This window comes from Ceratotherium simum, chromosome 36, assembly GCF_057802395.1.
Source record: "Ceratotherium simum simum isolate JZ-2026a chromosome 36, ASM5780239v1, whole genome shotgun sequence".
Classification (NCBI taxonomy): domain Eukaryota; kingdom Metazoa; phylum Chordata; class Mammalia; order Perissodactyla; family Rhinocerotidae; genus Ceratotherium; species Ceratotherium simum.
The window spans coordinates 22,640,038-22,655,067 of NC_141935.1; the positions used below are offsets into that span (position 1 = coordinate 22,640,038).

The window sequence follows — 15,030 nt, forward strand, 5'->3', positions numbered from 1 at the left end:
TGTTCATTCATTCATTCAACAAACACCCGTTGAGCTCTGGCATGTGAAGTGTCGTGCTGGGTGACGATGTATTCAGAATTCATTCATCATCCTCCGATTGTATTTATTGAGTGCTGTTTAGCTCCCTGGCACCCCTGAGTGATGCTGTGAAGGTTTAAAAAGAAAAAAATGGAGTAAGATAAGTGAGACAAACTTCTTGTTCCTAAAAGCACTTGAAACATCATTGAGAAAATAAAATTAACATGAAACAATCAAGAAACAAAACCAGAGAGTCATTTTTTTCCTTCAAAATAATGGGACTTTATTTCTATGGATTCTTCTGTGTTCTACATGTTCAGAAAAACTTCTTTAATAAAACCATAGAAGTGATTCCTCAAAGTATAGTCTTGAGACAGTCATTAAGTGCACGTTTTTGTGGTACACGCTGGGAGCACCAGGGGTTTACACAAGGGGTTGATGAGCAGCCAGAAGGGGCTGGGAAGGCTTCTCAGGGGAGGTGTCAGGGGGTGGGGCTCTTAACAGCACCTGTGCAGGTGCACTCGTAGGGGATGCTTCAAAGACCCCTGGGTCCTGGAGACTTCGGTCCTTCTCTGGTTCCAAACAGAAGGGCAGTGGCCATAATGAGAGAGCTCAGAGGCGAGTGACAATGGGATTATGGTGTTAGCGCACAGCCCAAAGGGATGGGTATCGTTCAATCTGGAGAAAACTGAAGGATGCAATAAAAATGATCCTTAAGTACATCAAAGGTCTTACACACCGAGAGGCTGGTGTCTAGTGCTGATTTCTCTGAAGGCTTTTGAGGAAACCCGAAGGGCTATCACTACACGGTGAGAAGGTTTGGGGTCAGTGCTGTTGGGCTCCTGCCCACCCTGACATGACCTGACACCCCTGCACAAGCACCCCCATGTGGGGACCTCCAGGATTCTCCTCGGGTGGCCAGCCATCCCAGTTTGCCCAGGACTCTCGGTGCTAAAACTAGGATGGTCCTGGGCAGACCAGGGACCAAAGGTACCTCCTCTTTTTTTTTTTTTTTTTAATTTTTTGTTTATTGCAGTAACATTGGTTTATAACATTGTAAAAATTTCAGGTGTACATCATTATACTTCTATTTCTGCATAGATTACATCATGTTCACCACCAAAATACCAATTACAACCCATCACCACACACATGTACCGAGTTATCCCTTTCACCCTCCTCCCTCCCCGCTTCCCCTCTGGTAACCACCAATCCAATCTCTGTCCCTATGTGTTTGTTTATTGTTGTTAAAGGTACCTCCTCTTGATACTACATTTGGACTCAGCTCAGGTGTGCCCCCCTCCAACACTGCCCATCAGGGCCAGACCCCCAACATGACCCCCATGAGCCTTGTCCCAGGGATGAGTTGAGCTGAGAGGGGGTTTACGCAAGACCACATGGTCTGGTTGGTCAGAGAATCCGGTCACAGCTGGAACCACTGGGCCCTGTCCCAGACCTGGAGGGCACCACAGGCAATGAAAACGAGAGAGCAAGAGAAACCTGAAGCCGGGAGTGTTGGGCACATGATGACAGGGCGACAAATGGACCCATTCTCCTGTCCAGTTACCCCAGTTGGGGAAAACAAATGGAGGACAGAACAGGCGGAACCACTGACTGCCCTCTGCCTTTCTCGTGCTCACACAGTGAACTCACAGGCTCTTAACTTCAGCGAGATTTGTTAGGCACAACTTCTGACAGTTAACAAGCCTGACTTTGTGCTGACAGGGCTTTTAAGAGGGCCAAGTTTCTCTGGAATAATTTTAATTTTATCTCAAACCGGAATGATTTTTTTTCAATGGAATGGTTTTAATTACACTGAAGTATTTCTGCATGCTTGGCGCCATGCTAAGAACTTCGCTGAGATTATTTTACTAAACCCTGAGGAGAATCCTCTGGGCGAAGGGCCCTTACACTCCCCATCTTAGCGGGTGGGGAAACTGAGGTCAGGGAAGTGAGGTCACACAGGGGTCAGCTGGGGGCCCAGCCAGTGAGTTTGGCTCCAGAGTCCATGTTCTTGTCTTCTTCTTCTTTTTTTTTTTTGGTGAGGAAGATTGGCCCTGAGCTAACATCTGTTTTGTATGTGGGACACCCCCACAGCATGACTTGATAAGTGGTGCGTAGGTCTGCTCCTGGGATCTGAACTTGCGAACCCCAGGCAGCCAAAGCGGAGCACGTGAACTTAACCGCTACGCCACTGGGCTGGCCCCCAGAGTCCATGTTCTGAATGTGCTGTGTGCCTGGGCTACGCTGTCGGCTGAAATGGGTTTTAGAGACTCTGGATTTTATCTTGGTGTCCAGGAGATACCCACCACTCCTAGCTGTCATAAATAATCAGATGAATTACCAACACCACTTATATTAAGCTAATTTTATCAGAAACTATTAAAATATCTAAAAATCGTCTCTGTTGGTGGTGATGTTGGTTCTCATATTTAAAGGTAAGGACATGGTGACAATGAGAGGTGACTCTAGGATTCTATTTAAAGGATCATTACTCTGGTTTTCAATAATGTAAGACTGCGTTGGGATGAGGTTTACTAGTTTAAATGCTATTTTTTGTGCATATAATTGAAAGGAACTAAGCTTGGGCTGTCAGAGGAGATGAGAGAGCGATTCAGGCCAAGCGGCTTGCTTCAAGAAACTCACAGTTATACGCTCCTCGCTGAGACTTCAAGTTCCCAGACAGGATGGGGGAGAATGAGTTTGACCTGTTCAGGACTTTAATCTCGAAAATTTTTAAGTGGTTTGAGCCAAATCAGGCACTCTAGGTTACATCCTGTCTTAGTCCGTTCGGGCTGCTATAACAAAGTTCCACAGACTGGGTGGCTTATAAACAATGAATATTTATTTCTCACAGCTCTGGAGACTGGAAGTCTTCAATCAGGGTGCCGGGATGGTCGGGTTCTGGGGAGGGCATTTTTCAGGGTTGCAGGCTGGTGACTTCTTGTAATATCCTCACATAGTGGAGAGCAGAGAGCAGTAAGGTCTCGTGATTCTTATAAGGGCATTAATCTCATTTATGAGGGATCTGCCTTCATGACCTCATCTAACCCTAATTACCTCCCAAAGGCCCCACCTCCTAATACACTGGGGGATAGGGTTTCAACACATGAATTTTGGGGGGACACAACCTTCAGTCCATCACACATCCCAATTGATGAAACTTAATGACTAGACTGCCTAAACTAAACTAGATTGGAAGCATTTGGGCTGTATGATGTGGACGTCAGCTGTCAAACTGTTAATTCCCTGTTCAGAATGGCTGAGTTTTCCCAAGGGCGCCTTTGTGAGCATTAGAGGAAGGCGCCCCCTCTGGGTGGGTGCGGCTCCAGGCAAGCAGAGTTAAGGCTCTATTTCAGCTCCCACCTGCCTCCACTCTGCACCACTCAAGACCCCCAACATGGCGGCCCCAGTCTCTGGGGAAGCCTCGAAGTCTTTAGTTTTAGCACCACTGTGGGCCAGGTTCTACACGGGGCACAGGCTATAAAAATGAGTAAGACATCGTCCCTGCTCTCAAGAACCATACAAGGTCCTCACTCCACGGAGGGAAGCAGACCCATAAACAAATGAAACAATGCATCTGTGAGCAGATGTGGCCTGGGCATCAGGGACTTAGTTGTGGGAGGGGTGGGATCAAGGAGAGCTCTCTGGAGGAAGGGCCCCCGAGCTGAAGGATGCACTTGGCTCCCCTTAGTTAAGGAGCATCCAGAGGTACAAAGAATTAAGTGAGGTCGAGAGCTCAGGTCTTGCAGTCAGCTGGAGCTGAGGGTGAATCTTGGCTCTGCCACTTACCAGCTGTGACTTAGGCAAGTTGCTTGTCCTCTCCAAGTCTTGGTTTCCTTATCTGTGAAATGGGAAACAATAACACCTATTTTCCTAGGGGCGTTGTGAGGATTAACTACAGCAATGTATGGGTAGCCCTTAGCGTCACAGTGCTCAACTGATGGTTTTATTATTATTGTCACATGTAGTTTGTCCAAGGGCCCCACCTGATGCTTACACTGATGTCATCAGGAAGGAAAAGGCTGCGAGGGCAGCAGAGGGTCGGTCCCATGTGTGGGTGGCCAGGGCTGTGATTTCAGGAGAGTCAAGGTCACCAGAGCCCTCGGGAGCACCTCTGCCCCTCCCCCATTCTCTCTTGATATGAGAATACTTTCCACACAGGACATTGGGCAATCAGATGAGCATCAACCAGTAAACCATCCAGGAGGAGACTTCAGAGAAGAAAATTCGCTTCAGGCTTCTTTCCTCAGAGCAGTTTCTGTGGCGGAAAGTGGAGAGAGAGAGAAAGGGTGAGGAGAAAGGAAGTTGGGGGACAGAGCATCAAAATCCCCCTGCTTTCTAGATTTGTTTAGGTGCAGGCTTGGTGCGCAGCATGCTCGAGTGGAGAACAAACCAGAGCAGCTCACTGAGTGCCTTGGGTGGGCTTGTCCTTCCAGATACCAGTCAGGTCTGGTCTGAATGCCCCGCAGACTCAGCAAGCAGCCAGCTCAGGTGGGGTTGAGGATCCGGGCCCTTAAGAGGATCCCTTGCTTGTCTCACTCCATCCCTTGGCCAAGCCCATTTTCTAGTTTTTCCAAAGCTAGAGCCCAGGGATGTGGGGACACGTTGGGTCAGCCAGTGGACTATGCAGCCAAAGATTCTGTTGCCAACAGAAGCCTGAAGGATATGATGCCAAAGGGCTGGGCAGAGGTGTGGGTCTTCCTTGATGGCTGCCTTGAACATCAATTTATCTAATCCATTTCATATTTTCTTCCAGAATTTCCTCCTCTAGAAGTAAAGCAATTTCCAGAATTACTGACATTGCTTTCTTGCAATACACTCTGGGGAATTGACTCAAGAACTGCAACTGAAACCACAGAGATGCCATTTCCAGGGTGGCAGTGTCCCAGCAAAGACCCTGGTCCTGGCCATGTCACCATCTCTGTCCATTCCCAGCCCTGGTCTTCTGGTCTCCCCATCTCACACATCCTTAAGTTGCACCATAACACCTCTCTCCATCTGGAGCTGATCGCTCTCTGTCCTTTGAGGCCAAGTGGTGTTATATAACTCACCCTTTGCAGGTGAGCAGGGATATCACTTTACCGGAAGCGCTGACCTGTATCAAAATAGCGCCGTCTAAAATGCAGAAGTGGTGGGTAAAAATAAGCCATGCTCATTAGATGGCTCCCTGCCCTATATAGCTGCCCAAAAACTTACGTCTTGTTCTGCCCATGTGTAAATAGTCTCCCTATTTAGAAATGGCACAGTGGGAGGTAAACTAATTGTCCAGAAGAGACCAATCATAACTTGTCACATTGAGAAGCTTAAAAACTATTTATGTGGAAAAATACTTACGCCTATCAGTTGTTTTAGGGCCAGGCTTGGTGCTGGGGGCTTTACATACATTATCTTATTTAATCCTCCTGCCAACTCTGCAAAGGTTTTCTTATTCTATTTGCAGATGAGGAAAGTAGGTGCAGCAAAATTAAGCAGCTTGTTCAGGGTCAGGGAGATAGTGACACGGAAGCCAGGAATCTGACACTGGTCATTCTTGTCCCAAGCCCTTGTTATTTTCACTAGACCCCACCGCTAACAACTGGCCGGATGATAAGGTTATCAGATGCGTTATAAGACCTTGTCCCCCACTATTGTCAGGAAATTCTTGGCCTGATACTTGGCTGAAAGGTGCTCTGCAGGGAGGCTGCTTATGATGGATAAAGCCTGAAATTAAATTCCCTCTCGCTGTGGTTGAGGCCATCCCTGGCTTCCCTGGGCCTTGGCTGGGTTCCTATACTCTCAATGATGGTCCACATGGCAATGACACTCTCGGTGCCCTGCCTGCCTCTGTGCACTGGCCTCTCCTGGATATCCTAATAATAAGGGCTGTTGGGGTTTTGAAGCAGTCCAATAAATCGTGCCTCCATTCCCTGCCCAGATTCTGAGTCAGAAATAAGGCAAAGAGTAAGGGAGGTGTAGGCCAAATAAGGGCTCTACTAGGGAATGTTGCTCTGTGTGAGAACAAAATGGGTTTCTGTTGCAGGATGGTGGGAAGAAAATCTGAGATGGAGATTATGTGGCAAGAAGTCCTGTAGGAAGTTCTTTTGGGATCTATACCCATAGGAGGGAATGGGATGGAAGCAGGCTTGGCAGAGGGAAAGGTTCAGCAGTGACGCAGTCTTATCAAAGGCCTCAGCTGCCTCCTTGGAGTATGCTGGATCTTCTCTCTTCTATATGGGACAGTCATTGGGTTCAAGCTGCCTCTGACAAGGGGCATGACCTTGGGAGACAGCCATATTCAGTCAAGGGCATTCCCAGACAGGGCTATTAGTCCAGGGCTGTCAGCCAGCAGCACTCGCAGCAGAGGGGGAACAAGTCCTTCAGTTCTCATTTTAGACTCTGGCAGCTCATGAGAGGGTCCACCGTGTGGATCCACTTCTTCATTCAATTTCCGAAAGCAGGTTAGTAGGACAAACTACAGCCCCCATCACAGGAGCTGATCTTGAGGCCACAACCGATATTCATCATCTCCCTCATCCTCAGCAAACACCTCTGGTGGTCTAGGTGATGTGACTCAGACCCTCATCCCTGGTGACTTGAGCCGCTGGACACCTGGTTGCTGAACTTGTCCATTTACTATCAAAATTGGTCAGAGAAGTGCCAAGAGGTGCGAAGCAGATGACCTGGGCACCCGATTCCTCTGTGCCCCCACTGTGTACAGCAGCCCTACCTCCTCCTGCTGGTCAGGGTCAATTTCCCCTGCCAAGATGGCGACTCCACTTCTTGCCAAGCCCCTTGAAACAAGCCCCATGTGCCCTGGAGGCAGCCATTACGAATAGCTCAATGGTTCTTTTACTCTATCCTCTGGTGGGAATGCTCCCCCTCCTCAACCTGGACCTCTAAACCTAAAAAACCTAGAATGAAAGAGATGGGAAGCATAAAATCTCCAATGGGTCACCAGCAGTGACAGCAAATGGGGCCATGCCATTACAGCTTCCTACTACTGAGCACTGATTTAGCAGAGCGAATCAGGGTGGATCAGAGTTGCATAGGCTTCCTCCCTCCCCGCCCCCACCTCCTACCCTGACACCCCACTCCCATTCTCCTACAAGGACAGAGTCAGTCCCTGGAGGAACTGGGAGGATGGGTACTCTTTCAGGCCAGTTCCATTCCTAAGAGGAAAAGGAAGCAACTGAGCCAAGCATGGCCATTTTGCTCTTCCCAAATTGATCAAGGAGGTACCACTCCACTCTCCCTGTGGCTCTCCAGGCCACCATGAGTGATGTGGTGGCGATATGCTGGGCGCGTAATGCTAATGGAGCTCCCTCCACAAGGAAGAAAACATCAAAAGTTGTGAAGAAGCACTGCCCTCGTCAAAAGCTATTGTTTACTGAGCACTTACTCTATGCCAAACCCCATGCTAAGTACTTTTCTTCAGTTATCCTCACAACAGTCCCTTGAGGTGGGGATTACTTTTGCCTCCAGTTTATTCATGATAAACTGAAGTACAAGGAAGTAAAGAAATATGCAAGAATCAAACCCCATCAGTGCTAAGGTCCAAGCATTGAACCACTATTCCAGTAGCTCTCAAACTGGTATACGTAAGAATCCCCTGGGGTAGTTTGTTAAAACTCAGATCTTGGACCCACTCTCAAAGATTCTGAGGGGCTTGAGGCAAGACCCAGGAATGTGGATTTTTAACAAGTTCCCATCCACTCCCCACCAGGAGAATATGGCTTAGGTGATTTAGTACTAACCTTTGAGAAATACTTCTCATTTGTAAGCCCAGTGCACAAAAATGAATGAGTGTCACTACTAATTGGGCATATTTTCTGTTCCCCCTGCTGGAAGGAAGGAGCAGACGGGTTGGAGTTGCACAATGTGAGGACAATCATGTTCACCTTGCTTTTGTGGAACATGGGTAACCAAAGATAATACAGCACACCACCGACTGAAGGGCTAAACCATGGGGCTTAGACTATAAAAGCAATAAGAGTGCAGAAAATGGAGCCTCCACTGTCAGTTTGGCCTGAGTGGCTAGTGAAGGATTTAGACAAACTGGGGTGGTGGAGAGGAGCAGCTCTGGGGGCAGGAGAGTGAGGAGCTGCCTGGAGAAAGCATCTAAGGGAAGGAGTTTAGACATTGGGAGCTGTGGGAAAAGATGCTGTATGGGAAGAGGTGGAAACAGAGGAACATCAGATTCCGGCAGCAGTATGCAGGCATACAGCAGCACAGAGGGTATCAGCTGCCTCCCAGTGAGGCAACAAGCTTCCAGACCCCAAACACATGAGCACAAGAGCAGGAAATGATCCACAGAGAGCCCGAGGAACTGTGAGGATGAGACGGGGACAGTGGATCGGCAACAGGAAATGGATGCTTTACCAGCATTTATTGCCTGTCGGCATGGTGCCAGTGCTTCAGACGCAGAGAGGAACGAAGCCCGGTCCCTCCTCTCCATAAGACACCACCCAAGTGTAAAGCACTGGAAGAGGGCTTAAGCTTATTCATTTCTTTTGTAGGGGAGGAAAAATAATTTTCCTTCTACCCTTCTAAGTTCCAGCTGGGGCCCCTATAACAAAAGACAGATTAACAAGAGAGAAACAAACAGAAGTTTATTAACATGTATAACTCATGTATACGTGGGAGATACCCAGGGAAAAATGAGTAACTCTCAGAGGTGGCTTAAACCTCTAGCTTATATAGCATCTTCTACTGAAAATGAAAGAAAGAAAGGGGAGGCCAGTTATGGGGAGGCGAATAGGAAAAGCATGGTAAACAAGAGTAGGTTTGTTCTGCAGATTTAAGTCCACACCTTCTCCACTGGTAAGGGTCTAAAGCTGTGTTGGGAGGGGGGATTAAGCTTTGTCCTTCCTGGTAGAGAGGGGAGAAGGGACATTTTGTAAATTTACGTCCTGCAAATAGGGGCAGGGAGGGCAGAGAGTTTTCTTTGTATCTGCTTCTTCTCAATCGCTTTCAGTGTGAAATAATCCTTATGACAAAGTGACATATTTTGGGGTGGCGTATTCTGCAACCCTTCCCTTTGATATATTTTACCACTTTTTTTTTTTTTTTCCTTAAGGCACATAAGGCAGACTTTATTAGCTTTGGAAATCTGTGCTGCGTAGAGAGGTGGTAAGAAATGGATGAAAAGAGAAACAGTCTTTTCCCCATGGAGTTTGTGCTTGGATAGGTAGCAAGGACTTGATACCACACAGAAGCTATGATTGGAGAGGAGGTGAGGGGGGCACAAGAAGAGAGCCAACTTGTCTAAGATCTCAAGTTTTTCCAAAGGAGTCTAATAACAATGAAGTGGCTTGTGACTCAAGTCCTTGCCTCAACCCACAGCAGAGACAAGGTTTCTGCTGTGTTAGGACAACGCATGGCGAAAGGTGTCAGCCTTGGACAAAGGGGAGGCAGAATCTGAGTGCAGGACAAATTTGGGGCTCTGGCCTGACCCTCTTGGAAGGTGGGCTGTGTCCCCAGCCTGTCAGACCTGAGCAGAGAAGAAATTTGAAGCCAGGTGGCACTTGGTTCTAGGGGATGGGGATGCCCTGAAGCTACATCCTGAGGTGTGGAGTTGATCCGCCCACCTCCTCATCCTCTGATCTCTGTCCACTTTCACGTTCCCACCCCAGTCCCAGGGTGTGCTCAGTGCCCTGGTTCTGGAGCCTGCCTGCTCGATGCCACCTTTCCTTTCCGATCCTATTCCTCAACAAAACTGCCCTCTTCTTTTCCTAGAGCCTCAGTCTCCACCTAGTGAGGATCCTCCTGAACGTGAGGTCTAATCAAGGTGTTGTTAGTGTTGCACGGAAGCTGAATGTGCTACTCCTTTCCAAGGGCAGTACATTTTAGCTCAGACCCAATGCCCCGACCAAATGAAGCATCTTTAATTTGGAATTCTCAACATCGAAACCTGTGGGTGGGCGTACACCAGATCTCAGGAGGAGGTTTTTCCAGAAGGCTTTAAGGTGCTCCAGAGAGGTAGTGAGTGTGGTTCCCCCAAGTAGATGTGGTCAGGAAGTTTCAGAGTCTGAATTCTGCCTGGGGCCTCATTTTGGCTACTTGTAAAATGGAGAACATACCTCCTAAGTCAAGTCAGAGTTGTTCTCAGGTAAAAATGAGATGCGGAGTGGTTTGTGAGTCAAAATGCATGCTTCTCTGACAATGTGGGGATGCCGGCACTGGCTGTGAAGTACGAGGCTTGAGGCAGGGGCTGGGGCAAAGGTGGGAGGAGAGAAGGAGTGGGTGCGGGTTAATCTGCGGAGCTAAAGCAGGCGTGTAGAAGGAAGGGGCAGGCGGCTTCCCAGAATCCTCACTGCACTTGCCCGATTGCACACAGCTCGGAGTTTAGTGCAGCCAGGACAGTTCCCTACCACCAACTCTTCTTCAGTCGTCCCCTGCAGCTCAGTGAGACGTTGAGTTAGGCATCAAAAGACCGGCTTTGCAGAAGCGGGAGGTTATTTCTGCTTCCAAGTCTCTTATCGTTTAAAAAACAGCAGATAAATTTTCAGAATGCTATTGGTTCCCCTGCTGGCAAGGAGGCAGCGAGAGGAGGGTGCCAGGGGAGACAGCTCCACGTACGGGGATCTGGGTGGGGGCTCTGCCCCAGGGACCTCACGTGACTGCCCCGATTGGGCTGAGCTTAGCAAAGACTGGGTCAGCTTGGTAATTATTCAGAGACTATTAAGCCCATATTGCTTGTGGATTAATTAGTTTGGAAGAAGGAAGGAAGTGGCCCCTTCACATGATGGGAAGCTTTAAGATATTGTGAACGGCAATTAATCTAGCTCTCTGGTAAATTCGTAAGCACACTTAGCAAAAATTGCATCCGATCGTAACGGCAGTTGTGGCTGGAGGCAGCTGCAAGTGGTCTTAACACAAGCAAGGCGCGGTCCCAAGGATGTGACTCACATCAAATCCACATGAGGTCTCTCGGGTCATGTGAGGGGTGAAGCAGGAAGAGAAGAGCAGGAGGAGGGGAACAAGGTTTCGAGAGAAAAGAGGAAAACCCAGAGAGGGCATAGTAACATTCCTGATGGAAATTAAGTAGAGAAGCATAAAAAAATGAAAACAGATTGAAACGATGAACAGACGATAAAGATTTTAGCCCCAAATGAAATTAGTAAGCAGATCTTCCATTATAATGAGCACAGTGAACCTATATCGACTCTAGAGTTAATTTTCATTTCAGTTGAAAAAGCACTTGGTCTCTACCAGGTCAGCATAAGACGACACACAGAGTTCCTTCATCTTGGTTGTGTTGATCCAGGTTTCTGGAAAGTTTGCCCTTACTCACTTCAGAGAATTATAGTTTCTCCTCTGACACTTGAGAAGTAATCTGTTGGGCAGGAGAGGAGAAAGCCTTCCTAACTACAGTCAGTTCATGCTGTTGAAGGTCCTTCCGATAAGCTGTCTCATTTAAGGCTGCATGAAACCCAGAGAAGAGGGCTGAGAAAATTGGGACATAGATCTCTCCACTGTTTTCAACCTGGGTAAGAATGATGATATATTAATACCCTTCGTTTATAGAGGGATTTCTCTTAGGAAGGTTTTTAGAGCTAGTGGTTTTCCACCATTGGAATCATCCAGAGAGTTTTAAAAAACAGCCAAATGCCCCGTGGCCCCATCCCTCAAAGGTTTGGATTTAACTGACCTGGGGTGGGTGCTCACATGATTTCCTGGTATAGCTAAAATAAAGAAATGCTGATTTATAGGGTTTGCCTTATTGTACTTCCTTACTGCAGATGCTGGGGCCCACCCTTAGCTTCATATTCAGCAGGTCTGGGGTGGGACTGAGAATTCCACTTCTAACAAGTTCTCAGGTGATGCCAATGCTGCTGGACCGAAGGCCTCCACTTTGAGAACCACTGTCCTACAGTATCGTTTATGGACCCTGACGCCTTAGCTTTCTGATGGTTAAACACAGCTGTGCCCAGGGGCCTGGAAAGATGAACTGTGGCTGTTCCAGCACCATTTTGGACAACCTCCCAGGATCTCCTCAATTTGCTCCACATTGGCTTCTTTTCTACTCTGGGCTCTCCCTGGCTCCTGACCCGCGGCTTCCTCTCCCATCCACCAGCAGCGTTTGGATTTGTTTTTTGGCCCTGGCTCCCCTGGCTCTGACTCCTGGCACTTCCTCAGGTCTTGCCTCGGTCTCCCTCTTCTGATTCATTATGCTCGGGACAGATCGGAGTGGACACCTGTCCCCAGCTTCTGCCCCTGCAGATCACTCTCCAGCATTGGCTCATTGTCAGGCCTCCTGGCCCCCTGCAAGGGCTGGGAGGAAGATGGACGGTGACAATGTAAGAGTGAGGATATGGGGTTTCTCAACATTGTTCTCACACTTCTAACAATAACCTTATATTAACAATAACAACCGGAATAACATTAATAGCTGATGCTCTGAATCCACACCATGTGCCAGGCAGATGGTAGCTAAACACTTACATGGATGATCTCCTGTTGTGTTTTTCTCATTTCTTCAACTCTACTGTCTGTTACCTAGGCCCGGGGTCATGTCTTACACAGGTTCCACTGAAATCTAATGGAATGATGGTCTTGTGGCTTTTTGTTAGCCCCATCGCTTTACAATATGTAGTACTTCTCTGATTGATTTGAGACGTTAAAAGAGAGAGGAAAAACATTGAGCTATGTAACAGGGCAGTCTTATGTCACAGGCCATCGCTATGAATGTCCATGCTACTCTGACCAGCTGGAAGCATTATGTTGACCACCTGTCCTGTTGTGTGGTTGATACACCACTGAGGCTGCAGTGCTGAATGCAGAGTTGCTTGCAGGGGAACTGGAATACTTCCCTTCACATTGTAGTAGAGATGCCCCACCCTCTGTAGCAAACACTGGGAGAAGGCATGGAAGCAACACGTGTAACTCCTCCTGTCTTAATCTTGGGGCATCTGAGACACAAGAAAGCCCCGTACTGATGGCAATTATGTGGTTCAGCTGATCAGCAAAGACCCTCAGATTATTTGGCAGTCAAGACTTCCAGAATTGCTCCCATCAACTCTTCAGGGCAGCAAAGGTTTATTCTAAGATACAGAGTGAACTTCCAATCTCCATTCTAAAATCACAATTACATATTGGGCATGGGACTCCATCTTGTAATAGATTGAGGCCCTTTCTGAGAGCAGTTTCTGAAGGGCGTTCTTGCAGAGGTAGTTTATAAAAATTGGCTGAGGTGATGTTAAGGAGAATAACAGTATGTAAATGTCAAGTTTGTAGCTTTTAATTAAAAGAGGATGTGTGTGTGGGGGGGGCAGGGACAATATTTGATTCTTCTGTTAGACTAAAGTGAAAATGACCTCCTTCTGATTAGAGACTGCTATGGACTGAATTGTGTCCCCCAAAATTCGTATGTTGAATCTCTAACCCCCCAATGTGATATTAGGAGGTGGGGCCTTTGAGAGAGAATTAGGGTTAAATGAGGTCTTGAGGGTGGGGTCCTCATGATGAGATTAGTGTCCTTATAAGAAGAGACCAGAGAGCTTGCTTCTCTCTCTGCCAGGTGAGGACACAGCAAGAAGGCAGTGGTTTACAGGCCAGGAAGAGAGCTCTCACCAGAAACCAACCATGCTGGCACCTTGATCTTGGACTTCCCAGTCTCTAGAACTGTGAGAAATAGTGTCTGTTGTTTAAGCCACCCAGTCTGTGGTATTTTGTTAGAGCAGCCCAAGCTGACTAAGACACTGGCTTAACATGTGTAGGGAGGAGTGTAGCTAATTCCATTTTCATATTCATTCTGGCCTGTCAGAGGGCACATGTAGGGGAATCCTGGGGTGAAAGGACTGGCGAAGTGTCTCCCAGCTACTCCAGAGTCCTAGAAAGTCATCCCAGGCCTTCTCCCCAGTTAGCTCCCTCCATCTAACCAGGCTGAACAGGCCACCTGTGAACTGGGTGAGCCATCTGGTGAACAGTATGGGGCATTTGGACACCAAGCTAGCTTGAAACCCGGGCAGTGTGAGCACCTCAGGAGTTAGATGCTAAGATGGACTGGACATGGGTTAGAGAGGAGCACCTTAGTCTAAGTTTTTGTATTCTATTTGGGTTAGAATAAGTGGGTAAACAGAATGGGAAGGGTCCTGGAGAAAGGCAACAAATGAGATGATTTTTGAAGAGCTTGTTCTGGAGACGTCTTCACCTTATGACTTAATGTTTGTTATGCTTAATTTAAGGCTCAGCTAAATTAAAAAAATTTTTAAAGGCATGAACATTTTTCAAATTTTTAAGGAACAAATGATTTCTATGCTATTTCAATTTCTCTGGGCTATAGAAGATGCAAAGCCCCCAATCTGTGCTACAAAGCAAAACCAAACAAAGATAACACAAAAAGCAAAAAACTAACCTCACTTATAATGTAGACAAATACATTCTAAATAAAACATGAGCAAATAGAATGCAGTCCTTTTCCCCATAATGCGGTAGGGTCGATGCCGGAAATGATAGGATTATTCATTATTAACAAATATTATTAATAGAGCTGATAAGAACCTTACTGGTGTGGAGGGGTATTGGGACTATGAATTGGGAGCCATGAGAAGGATTTGAGCAGAGGGAAGTGAGGTGATACCTGGTTCAATGGGATCACATAGGCTGCTGTGCGGGGAAGAGATTGCAGTGAGGCAAGAATGGAAGCTGAGAGATGAGTTAGAGGTGTGGGAGGCAGAGTAATATCCTCCCAAAGATGTCCACATCCTAAACCTGGAAGGTGTGAATATGTTATTTCACGTGGCAAAGGAGAATTAAGGTTGCAGATGGAATTATGGTTGCTCATCAGCTGGCCTCGAGATGGGGAGATTATCCTGGTGAGAACAATGTAATCACAAGGGTCCTTATAAGTGGAAGAAGGAGGCAGGAAAGGGAGAGAGTGACGCGGGATGAGAAAGACTTGACCATGAGCCGGGGAAGGCAGGTACTCCATAGGGGCTAGAAAAGGTGAGGACACAGATTCTCCAAAGCAGACACCTTGATTTTAGCCTGGTGAGATTCATTTTGGACATCTGACCTCCAGAACTGTAA

General features: G+C 47.4%; 1 pseudogene; it reads right to left on the reverse strand.

Annotated features, from left to right (window-relative positions):
- Nucleotides 1-281: 281 nt before the first annotated feature.
- Nucleotides 282-388, reverse strand: LOC147912362 (small nucleolar RNA U3; annotated as a pseudogene).
- Nucleotides 389-15,030: the final 14,642 nt, after the last annotated feature.